The sequence below is a fragment of the Rhinopithecus bieti genome, unplaced genomic scaffold, assembly GCF_001698545.2.
Source record: "Rhinopithecus bieti isolate Rb0 unplaced genomic scaffold, ASM169854v2 scaffold_42084, whole genome shotgun sequence".
In the NCBI taxonomy this organism is placed as follows: Eukaryota; Metazoa; Chordata; class Mammalia; order Primates; family Cercopithecidae; genus Rhinopithecus; species Rhinopithecus bieti.
In genome coordinates this window covers 1,935,430-1,943,996 of record NW_016818934.1, presented here as the reverse complement: position 1 = coordinate 1,943,996, position 8,567 = coordinate 1,935,430, and the positions used below count along the sequence as shown (strand labels likewise).

General features: G+C 41.9%; 1 long non-coding RNA gene across 1 annotated transcript in view; it reads right to left on the bottom strand.

Annotated features, from left to right (window-relative positions):
• Positions 1-1,004: 1,004 nt before the first annotated feature.
• Positions 1,005-8,567, bottom strand: part of LOC108519049 (uncharacterized) — a 39,352-nt gene continuing 31,789 nt past the window's right edge. The window contains exon 4 of the long non-coding RNA XR_001882504.1: positions 1,005-1,194. This is a non-coding gene — a long non-coding RNA (uncharacterized LOC108519049). The remainder of the gene's footprint in view (positions 1,195-8,567) is intronic.

The following is an 8,567-nucleotide window of genomic DNA, read 5'->3' as shown; positions in this document are numbered from 1 at the left end:
GTATTTCTTCATGTCTTTCCTGCCTGTAGCAGAACTTGTCCTAGAGTACAGAATGAACTTAGGGCTACTCGTTGCTTGTTCTAAGCCATATTGATTAATTATTGGTTCTAGGCCCATGTTTTTCCCTATTCTAGGGACATCTATCTTTCTGTATCTAAATGAAATTCACAGCCCAGCTCATATCACCTCCTCCATGAAGCCTTCCTGATTATTCTAGCCCTCCCTTCTCTGAAGTCACCACAGCAGAAATGGGCAGTTCCATAGCTCTTACTCCTTAATTTTCTTCTATATGCCTCAACTGTGTTGGTGTTGTATCTCTCAGCTCTGTGACAACTGGGAATATGTTGATCTTGCAGTCATCACAGAACCCAGCCCGGAAGGAAGCTTTCTATAGTGTCCTGGAATGTTCTCTAATCCCTTATTTTCCTTCAAGGCTCCTCACATCCAGCCTTAAACAGCTTAGATTTTCACCACACTTGGATTCTTATGATGTCAATGAAATTGCCAGAATTCAGTATAGTGCATACCCTCTGTCAAGATCCATGAGGGGTTCAATAAATGAGTCTGATAAAAATAAGATGGTAATGGTGATTGAGCCATTCATTTATCTGCTAGGATCCTAATAAGTGTCAGGCACACGGGTAGGTTCTGGGGTTCAGGGATGAATATGCCACACTTCCTACCTTCAGAGAGCTCAGAGTCTAGTGGAGGAGATAGACTGGGCAAAATATGAGCATTTCGAAGTGATTTCAGATGAGGAAGCAACTGACTCAATATGGGATTTCCAAATTGTGATATTTGATCTTAAGGGTTCAGGAACAGGATGCACAAGGGCATGCAAGTGGGAAGAACTGGAAGGTTCAAGGAGCAGCCATTGTTCTGTGTGGCTAAGACAAAAGAGACATGGGAGATGCTGAGAAGTCAGTCTGCAAAGCAGGAGGGTGAGGAAGGGAGCCCCAACTTGCTTGGCAAGGGACTCCCACTCCAGGCTTCCTCAGTCATTGTTCAAATTGTAATGGGTACATTTATTAATGAAAAGTTTTCTTTCGTAATGAGGTCTATGAGTTTTTCCTCTTCTACATGAAGAAGGACTTCCTTTGATTTATCTTATATTGTTCAATTCCATCTCTCTGTGCAGTTTGATGTAGTTGACACCTCTTAAGTTCCTCATTGCCTTTAGTCCAGTTACATGCTCTTTAAAAAATAAAAAACCATAAGACATGGAAAAACATTTGGAAACTAGGAATTGGGAGAGATACACATCTATTACCTTCATGACTTTGGATAATTTTTTAAACTCCTTTAGGCCTCAGTCTTGTCACCTAAAAAACAGGGAAAATGACACCAGAGCCACCTACTGTACTGGATGGTTATGAGGCTCAAAGTATAATAATAGATGCAAGAAAACCTCAAAACACAAGAAACTCAGCACAAACACAAGGGCTTATTACTCTGATGGAAGGAGACAGTCACTCCTTCCTCTTGCAGACTCCCTTGCCAGGCTGCAGAACTTCACTGAGTCCCTTGGTCTCCCATGGCAACTCGCATTAGCATCCCACTGGCATTTTTGCCTCCACGTAAGGCGCCATTTGTTCATTAGGCATAGCAAATTACCCGCGCTCCACTGGGGCAGAGATGGAAAGCTGCAAGGTAGAATGGATTTCTTCCCCCCTGTCTCCCTCCCTCTCCCTTTTCATGTTCACAAGTGCACTTGAACAAGCTGTCTCCTGTCTGGGGAAGGCAGAGCTGGGGCCACACTGAGGTGGGGCTCAGGATTTGAGAAGGCAGCTGCTACATCCTTCCTCCCAAATGCTTTCCACAGCTTGGCTGGCTCTGGCCCTGTCATGCTGGTAGCACATCTGAATATCAGTTGTTTGCATAAATTGTGAGCCCAGCACATCATAGCCCTTCTTTTGGGGCACCCAAGTTTGTTGGTTCCAGGAATCCACTGAGGGCAGAGCATTGATGGACCAAAAGCCAAATTCCTACTTCATTAACTACTCCACTGTAGTGAATGGTGAAGCCCCTTATGGTCACATTTCCAGTCCTTCATCCGTTTTACTTCTATTCGAGCAGCACTGCACATCCAAATCCTGACTGTGAAGAAAGGGGAACTGGCAGCATAGGAAGGAGGATGGAGAAGGGATCAGCCTTTGGCAATATTGTGAGAATAATTGTAAATGCCACTTTTGGTCTACTCTCTGGGGCCCCTTTTGCCTTCATCTAGGTGCACAGGATCTTTACAATACCTGCTGCAGATCCTTCAACATGCCATCCAGTCCTGTCCCCACAGTCCTACACTTGGCTGCATCTAGATTACCATCAAGGGGTCAAAAGATCACCAAAGGCTGGAGACCTGCCTTCCAGCTACAGGTTAAGTGGCATCACCTGTGTAAACTTCAGCTCGTGTACAGCAAGGGCAGTGAGTTGGGGAGGGATGAACTCCGATCCTGGGGAGCTGTAAACTATGTGATTCTTATTTTTTGTTTTCAGGATCTTATTCCATTGCCCAGGCTGGAGTGCAGTGGCATGATGATAGATCACTGCCGTCTCAAACACCTGGGCTCAAGCAATCGTCCCACGTCAGCCTCCTGAGTAGCTGGGACCACAGGTGCATGTCACCCATGCATGGCTAATTTTTTGATTTCTTGTAGAGACAGGGTCTCACTTTGTTGCCCAGCCTGGTCTCAAACTACTGCGCTCAAGTGATCCACCTGCTTCAGCCTCCCAAAGTGTTGGGATTATAGGTGTGAAGCACCATGCCCTGCCAAATTTGTGATTATTTAATCAAGTTTCTCCACTACTCTTTTCTCTGAATCAAAAATCATTTTTTCTTGTGGTCCATCCTTTCAGGGTCTTCTTCCTCACTGAAGGAAGTCTTCTTCCTGTGCTAATGGAAAAGCTGATGCCACAAAGGGTCTTTCTGGTAGCCTCAGGCCCTCACTCCAAACTCCATTCTTAGCCTAAGGCCAGGATGACATCACAGGGCAGGTCTGCTTTCCTGTTGCCTTTTGAAGAACTTCCACTGGATGACAGTCCCTTCATTCACTGCTATCATGGGTCGTTCTCTTGTTTTGACTCCTGCCTCCCACAAACAGATGATCCTGCCTCCCCTAAACAGATTCCTGAGTTTCCCGACATCAGAAATCAAGCTGGCACCAGGCTGGGCCCTTGGAATGTTTTGAGTAATTGATTTCTCGGAAAAGACTCCAAGTCCTGGGCTGCAAAGTCCTGTCTGAACCCGTTCTCCTAGCCTACTCTGTCCACCTTTCAGTCTTACCCTCCTCTGAGCCCCAGGCCAACCCTTTTGCTCTTTGGGCCCTCATACACTTTCTCATTATCTGTCTGCTGCGCGGCCCTTCTGTTCTCCAAAGTCTCTTTCTATAAAAAAAGTCTTCCTGGACCAGATCAATACACTGGGCTTCAACTTCATTTCTTAACTACAATTCCTCACAGTTATGTAAGTATTTTGCCAGCCACTTTCATGAAGATCATCTCATTTTATCATCTCCTAGATGTTATCATCCCCATTTTAAAGGTGAGCAGACCAAGGGTTAAGGAGACTAAATGAGCCCAAGATCACAAGGCGGTCATCAGAGGGCCCACAAGGGGCTGGGCCAGGACTCAGATACTGTTCTCAGGTCCTAAGCTAAGAGTTCTGTCAGTTGCAACATAGGCAGTGAAGCTCATGCATCAGTGGGGCTGCGGGCACTCCTATGCTCTGGCTTAGTTTATTCCAGAGTGGCCTGCTCCCTGTTCTATGGCGCTCTTGGCTGAAGATATTCTAAGAGTCAGAGGAGGAACTGCTGCAGGGTGGGACAGACTGGAAGGGCATTGGAGGGAAAAGGCTTAGACACAGGGCGTTTCATGGGCACAAAGTCAGGCTTTAAATGTCCCTGAAAAATTTTCCCTGAGGGGACTTGTTAAAGGTGGGAATGAGGTTCTCTGGTGTTCAAAGTAATGGGTTTCTAAACATCATGATGCCTCTTAAGCCAAGATCAATAACAGTTTTTATTTTTATTTCTTCCTTTTGCTTAGCTCAGATAGCAAAATTCTTGGTTTCATAACTAAAAGAACTGGTTGGTCTGGTAGCTACTGCTACCCAGGACATGAAGGAGCTCTGGACCCATGCCCTAATCAGAAAGGAGTTTAGAAAGTGCTCTCTGCTCAGGTTGGCTCAAGAGGGTCCAGGGACCGTAGATTAGTCCCTGGGTTAAGAAGGCTGGGCATGGTTTGATTATGTGTTTCCTATGCCTTCAAACAGCAGCAAGAGTAGCCAGCCCATAGGAAGGAATGAAAATCAAGGTGGACCTTGCTTTAGGGACATCTAAAAGCATCCAAGAGAATAAATAAAATGAACAGCTCCCATTGAGAACTTAGTATTTGCCTAGCAATGTGCAATGTGTGTATGTAATTCTTTTTCTGCATTACAACCTCATGAGGTAGGTCCTATTTTTATGCCCATTTTACAGATGAGGAAATTGAGGCACTGAAGTAAAATGCCCAAGGTTAACAACTAGTGAGTGGTAGATTTGAAATCAATCTGGCTTCAAAACTAATCCTTTGACTATTAAGCTCTTTGACCCTGAAAAGGGCTCAGATACACTTTTTTGTAAAAGAATTGCCCACAGGCTTCCTTTCCATAGCTAGGGCTCTCCTGCTCCAGTAATGCTGACCACTAAGTATGGAGTCTGTGTTAGACACAGAGGCAGCTTCAGACAAAGAGAGGTAAAAGCATAGCTCAGTGTCTTTAGAGACTCAATTTCATTTGCTTCGATTCGATTAAATTCAACTCAGTTCCACACTGAATTCAGCATCACTTGTGTCAGGCAGATTGTTCTGTCTTTAGGATTCTCAAATGAAGCTGAATCAATTCAGAAATAATTTTTGAAAGCCTTAAATGTTTGAATAACTTCTCTCAGGAATTCTTCTAGGAGTCTATTCTAAGGATATAAAATCTTGAATGTAGGGAATATTAGCTCTGAAGATGCTCCTCTTTGTTCATTAAATAGCAAAAGTAATAGGTATGTTGCTGGGATAGGGACAGACTGGTTATAATACATGTATCTAACACAGGTGTCATAAGCTACAATGACGCAGTGGCCATGTGGGCTGAGACTAGTGAGGCAGGAATGAGGACAGTCAGCAGTGTCTTTAGTTCCACTGGCAATATACAAAATGTTCCCAAACTCTCTCAGTAATAGTTTTATAGCATTTCTAGGAAAAAATAAATGCTTCATAGTTAGGTTTATTAAGTATATGAGTGCAAATAAACCAGGAAGTACTTATGTCCTAACAACTTAATAGCTGCTTAAAAATATTACACATAATTTGAAAGAAAAAATATATAAATTTCATTCTTAAATATATTTTCTAATGGGATGTGTACCTATTGAGCATTGTACAATTAAACTAGAGTCAGACTGGACACCTCTACCTTTGTTTCCTGTTTGATGATTTTCTCATGGTACTTGCTTTTTAATATAATGACCAATGAAAACCCAGCTTTCTAAAGATGTGATGATACCAAGTGTAGCATGATCTATTGTTAAAATGCTGAACTCACTCAAGCTGCTAGTTTGCATGGTGTCTGACAACACTGAATATTACAGCATGTTTCTCGATAATTATAAAAATCCTAAACTGTCCTTGTGGTTTTCTTGTGGGAGCCTGGGGTTCCTTTGTGCACAGTTTGGGGGCTGCAGAAATATGTTCTCTTCTATTTTGATAGACATATGAGGACAAGAACTATTTCACTTCCATCTTGACTGTAGCAAAAGAAAATCAGCCCAAGAGAATGACAAATAGCAACTGACCCTCAGCCTGAGTTTTATGGAGGCCATAGGGAATGGGAGGGACTACAGCAAACAGAGAACACCTCCACCCAGCAGCTCCCACCTAGCTCCACCTATGTGGCCCAATAGGGATGTGCTGTTACCATTTTTAAAATAAAAGCTTAAAATATTGACTTTAATTCCAAAATATTATGTATAACCATTGGGCTAATGCTATGCTACACAAATAAAGCATGTCTGCAGATGATGTTTAGCTTGAAATTTTGGGATATGTAATATAACAAATTTTCATGTGACCATTAAAATGACATTATTGGCCAGGCATGGTGGCTCATGCTTATAATCCCAGCACTTTGGGAGACCAAGGCGAATGGATCACCTGAGGTCGAGAGTTTGAGACCAGCCTGACCAACATGGAGAAACACCATCTATACTAAAACCACAAAATTAGCCTGGCATGGTGGCACACGCCTGTAATCCCAGTTACTTGGGAGCCTGAGGCAGGAGAATCACTGGAACCTGGGGGGCGGAGGTTGCAGTGAGCCGAGATTGTGTCATTGCACTTCAGCCCGGGCAACAAGAGTGAAACTCCATCTCAAAAAAAAAAAAAAAAAGACATTATTGATATATAATCACATGAATATATATTTATAATATGTTAAATTTAACAAGGTAACTAGTAAATATAATATCATTTTTATAAAAGCTATTTATGGATATCAAGATGACTAAAAGGATATATAACCAAGGTAATGAAGATGGTTATTCCTGGGTAAGGCATCTTGGGTGATTTTAATTGTTTTTTTCTTTGACTTCTTTGTACTTTCTAAATTTTAAAATAACCACATATTGCATTCAAAATTTTGATGTTTTGTGTTGTTTTTTTATAAAGAAACTTAGAATGATTACTATGAACCAGGAGCAAACACAAAAGCAATTGAAAGTTGTATAAGAAAAAGTCCTTAGTTTTATAGACACTTAATGAGTGGGATAGAGATACTGTATATTACTAGTACTGTATATACACTAATTGACAAAACAGGAGAGTTAAATGAAGTTGCTGAAGGGATTCAGGATAGGAAGAAAATTGGAAGCTGGGATGATCACAGAAGAAGGCTGTATGTGGGGTACCCAAGACCATCTCAAGTTCAGTGATTTACTAAAGAACTTACAGGACTCAGTATACTGTCATACTCATTGCTAAGATTTATTACAGCTAAAGGATATGAAGCAAAATTAGCTAAGGGGATGGTGTATTGGGTGAATTTCAGAGGAAAGCAGGCACAAGTTTCCAGAATCCTCTCCCAGTGGAGTCACATAAGATGTGCTTAATTTGTCCAACATTGGGTTGTGGTAAGTGTAAAGTGCTATCCACCAGGGAAACCTGTTAGAGACTCAGTGCCCAGGGTTTTTACTTGGGGCTGGCCACATAGCCACCCTTTACCTCCACCTGCCAACATTTCAGAACATGGATGTTTAGCATAAACCACATGGTTTGTACAAACAGTTTAGGCACAATGAGCCACACTTATCAGTTAGACAATGGTGGGAACACTCTTAAAACCCAAGTTCCTTGACACCAGCCAAAGGTCAACAAAGTAACAGGCTTTTCTAGGGATAGCAGTCTCAAATCTGCCATGTTGGCTTTTTTTCTGTACCAATGCCTTCATGGGGGAGAGATGAGTTTGAGCTGAGCCATGTTTTAGGAAGGTAGAGAGAAAAAGGGAAAGGGTTACAGGTGTGGTCAATGCTCACAAAGTTGAAGCTCTTTTCAAATATCAGAGAATCTTAATACTGAAAGGAGTTCAGAGGTTATTAGTTCAGTACTTTCCAAAGGACAAACTTATACCACTAGTGGTAGGCAAGATGATTTAGGCCATCTATGGATGAACAGTTTGTATTTTAGTGTTCGTATATTTATTTTGACGTGTATTTAAGAGTCCCACACTCTACCAACTGAGTTAGCTGGCTTCTATTTTGATGTGTATTTAAATATATAAGATAATTATATATATATGTGTGTGTATTTTTTTCCTTAAAACTCTGATACCACAGATATTATCTTGGGTAAGGCTATTATTTTTTAAAATGTGAGTCAATTTAAAGACACAGGCTGGGCACAGTGGCTCACGTCTGTAATCCCAGCACTTTGGGAGGCTGGGCAGGAAGATCACTTGAGGTCAGGAGTTTGAAACCAGCCTGGTGGACATGGTGAAACCCCATCTCTACTAAAAATACAAAAATTAGCTGGGCGTGGTGGTGCACACCTGTAATCCCAGCTACTTGGGAGGCTGAGGCAGGAGGATCATTTTAACCCGGAAAGCGGAGGTTACAGTGAGTCAAGATTGTGCCACTGCACTCCAGCCTGGGCAACAAAGTGAGACTCCATCTCAAAAAAAGAGACACATATTAAATAATATTAAATACTAAGTAAATAGTTAAAAATAAAATGATTTAATATATAAAAATATTATAGTAAATATTAAATAAATAACAGCCCAGGGATAAGAGGCCACATCCAACTCCTTGAGGGCAGTGAGATGAGCAAATGGTGGATACTCGTCAGCTCCTGCTCCCTTCCACTGCAGAAACCTCACTGTCATGTTCTCCCTTTTGCTATAGACTCTCCCAGTTTCAGATGCTTCATCTGTAAAGTAAGAGATTTGAGCTAAGCCTCTAGGGTACCTTCCAGATCTACTAGACAGTACTTCACAGATCCTCTGAGACTCAGTAATGGAAGTCAGTGGGAAAATGAAATTCAATTTTTATTTA